The 4,973-nt window shown below is 38.0% G+C and overlaps 1 pseudogene; it reads left to right on the plus strand.

Annotated features, from left to right (window-relative positions):
- LOC136232024 (uncharacterized) lies at window positions 1–4,560 on the plus strand (annotated as a pseudogene).
- The last annotated feature ends 413 nt before the right edge of the window (window positions 4,561–4,973 follow it).

The raw sequence follows: 4,973 nt of genomic DNA on the forward strand, positions 1-4,973 counted from the left end.
TTCCATTTGCCATCACTTTCGCGCGAAAATGAAGATTCCTTCACACTTCTCACACAAAATCCTTGTACATTGTTAAACCCTCGAGATGATCTCCCATCAGAGGTGTATCCCCCAGCTCTACTCCAATCAATTACGGTGGTTGGGTCGATGATGGTGATTCGGTTAGCTCTGGTGAGTCAACTCAGCTTCCTGATTTTTTTTTTACAAGAAGTATGTCTTTGTGTTTCTGTTGGGTATTTCTGCGCTTTCGCGGTTTCTAGAGTTAGGTTTTTTTCAACAATTATTGTGTTTCCTGCTTCTGTTTTGATCTTTGCTGTTGGGTTTCCATTTGGGTTTTCGCAGGGGTAGTTTGGGCGGATTGCAGAGTTTGGTGAATTTTTTTAATGATTTGAAGGTTATGTTAGTGTTATTGAATCAATTCAGTGAATTCTAGAAATGTTGTTGAGGCCACAGTTGAGAGTGTAGGAGACTATAGCATAGCAATGTAATTGCTGAAACCCGAAAGGGACTGTTAAGCAAGGGGCTGAAAATGGTGCATAGCATTGTAGTTGAGAGTATTAGAGAAGCAGGGTTTGGACTATTGCAATTTTTTGGTGGTTTGTTTGGGGAGAAAATGGTTGAGTCCAAATCTAATAAAGTGAAGGGTAAAGAGACTGTTAGGCAAGGGGCTGTACAGGGTTTAGCAAATGATTAAAGCCAAGAAAAAAGCTCAATTCTAGATATGAAGGACGGAATTCTTAATACTGTTGGGATAGTGAACGAAGAATTAGAGTAATTGCAGAAGATGAACTCTGGGAAAAAGACTGTAAAGAGAAAAGGATATGATGGTGTTTATCGAAGTAGCAGATTGCAGTTTTTGGATAATCATCATGTCCCATGAAAGACAAACCAATGGATCTTAATTTCAGTTTTGAACATACAGAAACAGAAGCTTGCTTTGTGAAGCAGCAGATATTGAAGCAATCTAGTCAAGTGAGAACTCGTTGGGAACTGAGAACTCGCCTCTCAAAAAGGAATCACTTATCAGTTCACAATCGGGCTAGAAGGTCAAAATCGTAGACGAAAAAGTAACAAATAAAGACAAAGTTGCATCTTCTCTTATTAATGTGTGAAGAATGTGAAGAAGTTCTTCTAGAGGCAGGCAGAAAATATAGGCTGGCATTTTCAATTGACGGAAACATGTAAGAGCCTTGTATAATGGGGGACTTGCTCTCTCATTTCGTGCTCAATTGCAATTTTGGGATAAGCATCATGTCCCATGGAAGACAAACCAAGATAGCGAAACTGAGACATGGAAATTGTGTGATAATATGTGCGAGTCAATGGATCTTAATTTCAGTTTCGAACATACAGAAACAGAAGCTTGCTTTGTGAAGCAGCAGATGTTGAAGCAATCTAGTCAAGTGTACAGGTCTTCTCACGGTAGGAAGATTACAAACATGAAATCTATATATCTCAAGCCGAAGCAGAGGGGCTTTATGATAATTCTTGTTTGACCAATCGCGAGTCCATTATGGAGACTGATGTTGTTTCCCCATCTTCGACAATGGTTTCGGACAATCTGGTGTTTGATAAATATCTTCCAGAATCTAACAACGTTCTGAAACAAGCTAAAGACTGTATAAGGGGGAAACACGATGAAGAACATGTGGAGATCATACTGTACAAGTCAGCCAAGTTACTTTCTGAAGCCGTAGCCATGAAGCCCATGAGTCTGTTGGCTGTTGGCCTATTGGGAAACGCATATCTTCTTCATGGAGAATTAAAACTGAAGATCAGTCGGGAACTGAGAACTCGACTCTCAAAAAGGGATCACTTATCAGTTCACAATCGGGGTAGAAGGTCAAAATCGTAGACGAAAAAGTAGCAAATAAAGACAAAGTTGCATCTTCTCTTATTAATGTGTGAAGAATGTGAAGAAGTTCTTCTAGAGGCAGGCAGAAAATATAGGCTGGCATTGTCAATTGACGGAAACATGTATGAGCCTTGTATAATGGGGGACTTGCTCTCTCATTTCGTGCTCAATTGCTTGCTGATATTGGACCAGTAAGTACTCATCGTTAATATATCGAGGCTACTTTGATATTTTGTCAACATAAGATCTGCTTAATTTAGCCTTTGGTAGTGTGAATGTCAATAGTTTTGCTCACTTAGGCGGGTCGTGTTGAAGTATTTTAGCAAGTGAGATTGAATTATAAGTTATATTTCTTTCTACTTCGTGAATTTCAGGAAGCCGCTTTTGATGCTGACGAAGTGTTTTCGGTTGCAATGGACATGATGTCTAAAGGCAATAAGCACGTGATGGTAAGTAGTTGTTTCTCCTTAGCTTAAAATACTATTTACATCACACTCACTTAATGCAGCTCCAAAGTACAGATTCGATCTAGTTTTACGAGATAATTTATGCATCTGTAGCCATGAAGTGTATAAATAGCATTAAATAGCTGCTACACAAGGAAAGTTTTTACTAGAACTTTTATGTTCATCAACTCATTTCTAGTTGCATTTTAGGAGATTCGTCTCTCACAGCATTGCAATACATTTTGGTGGCAAAACTATATATTTTTGGTAGCAGTATTTCTAAAAATTTAGTCATTTAGCTACTGAAGTTCGATTCGGTCACATTCCTCCTTGTTAATTTCTTATTATCGAAATCCAGCCTCCTCATTGAAGTTGCATCACATGGCTGTTAAGTGCCATGCCTATAAGCTGTGAAGACGCCATATGTGTCATTTAACAGGTCATGTAATGATGGTGCCATCGCTGAGGGGTTGAATTTAATCAATGTGCAGAGCTAAATATCAGGAAATCGAAGTTTAGGAGCTAAATGTCAAAATTCGGCAAATATAGAGACCATTCATGCAAAAGAGAATAATATTGGAGATAAGAGTCAAAGATAGTTAATCAATCTAAGATACTGATGTCAATGAAAGGAGTAACTTGGTATTATTGACTTGTAAGAAGTGGAGTTAGGACAGACAGTCTCGGTAACCAGCGTCTATTCCGATGATTAAGTTAGCACATTATCTTGGAGAGAGAGAGAGAGAGTATTGTTTCTTTTGTTGCTGTGTCTTACCTTGAGACCATGAATGTCCCTTTTCTAGTGGCCCGAATTTCAATCCTGGATTTCGGTGGAAATGTGTTGAGCACACTTGTTAGGTTTGATAGGGCATCATCTTAGTCTATTTAGGTAAATATGCTAAGCACCCACGTGATAAATGGACTAAGTACGCTAGACGGCAAGTGTCAATGGTGTTTTTTTTACTTGAGAATATGAATGAGATGAAAAACTTGGTATTTTCTTTCCAATTAGTAGCTGAGTTACAAATTAGCTTTACATTCCTAATAAATTAGAGGACATCACTTCCACAAGCATATGGAGGTGATTTGCTTGTGAAGCTGTCTCAAGCTTGTGCTTCTCTGCTCATTCTTTTGGAATATTTTGATCGGAGTTGTGTATTTTCGTTATTTTTCCTCGTGGCATGCTTAGATCCACCATTCTTGAATGAAGACCTCTGAGGTGGTTGAGCAGTGGCGTGGACCATGTTAGGAACCTGATAGAAACCAGGGAAACAAACATTGTGAAAGAAATTTAGAAGACAGATTGAAGTATGAGTGAAATATTAGTATAGAATATTACCTTCTCCATCTGATTTGTTTGTAAAACATAGGGTGGCTGCCGGGCCTTGAAGCAAAGGCTTTGAGGCAGTTTTTTAAGCTCTGCTTCAGCTTTCCCCTGCTTAAAAGAAACAGACAGTCATCATTTGAACAACCATTATTATCTGATATTGACAACATGTGACTAAAAAGGCTTGAAATCCTATGTGTACCTTGAGTGTTGTTTGTAGCTGCGCTCTACAATTGTGAATCTTCCTGATAATTCTTTTAATTTCTCTAACAGGACTGAAATTCATTGACTTTGGGGGCTTCTTGCTGATTGGTTTTGCAGCTGTAAGTTGTTCTTTCAAGATCTGGCTTGAACATTCCTCCTCCTCCTCCTCAACAGCAACTATTTCTTCCTCCTCAACAGCAACTATTTTAAGCCAGATCCCGAAAGATAATTCTATCTCCTCCTCCTCCTCCTCCTCCTCAACAGCAGCAACTACTTCCTCCTCCTCAGCTGCAACTATTTCCTCAACAGCAGCAACTATCTCCTCCTCCTCAACAGCAGCAACTATTTCCTCCCCAACAATAGTGAGTGAAGTGCATTCGGAACCTTGTGCTCCAACTTGAGGATCATCGGTCTTGGGTGCAGCAGTGTGTGCCTCAAAAACCGCTCTTTTCTGCGCTACAGAGCCAGGTCGACATAATCTTTGAGCCTCTTCAACATGAGAAGAAGTGGACCATTTGTCCGAAACAGAAGCAGATGCAAAAGAGTAAGAGTCGATCATGAACCTTCCAAAAGTGATAGAGTGTCCAAGAGCGTGCAATATGGATTCATAATTGAAATTCCAAATTAGTTATTTGAACAAAAACATGTATGAAATATATTATGGATATGGATTTATGGACTGACCTCATTGCAGTCATAGCCATAGCTGAATGATATTCCAAACTGGACCTCAGACTCTAGTGTTGCTTCTATTTTTATACTTGAATTTTAATTTTAAACAAAAAGGATTTTTGGGCAAGAAATGATTTTTGGGCAATAATAATGCCAAAGACTTGCTATTTCCTTAAAAAAATATCAGAATTGGTAACATTTTCAATTTTAAAGGAAAGGAATTTTAGGCAATAATAACGCCAAAATTATTGATTCCAGACTTGCTATTTCCTTAAAAAAAACACATCATAATCTTAATTTTAAGAGGGTCAAAAGGATTCATAGTCAAAAACATTTCAATTTCAACCAATTTTAAATTTTAAAGCATTTAAAATAATTCAACAAAATCAATCAAATTTATCTTGGGTCATTCTTTCTAAAAACATTTAAAATAATTCAACAAAATCAATCAAATTTATCTCGATCATTC

The sequence above is a fragment of the Euphorbia lathyris genome, chromosome 6 (assembly GCF_963576675.1).
Source record: "Euphorbia lathyris chromosome 6, ddEupLath1.1, whole genome shotgun sequence".
Classification (NCBI taxonomy): Eukaryota; Viridiplantae; Streptophyta; class Magnoliopsida; order Malpighiales; family Euphorbiaceae; genus Euphorbia; species Euphorbia lathyris.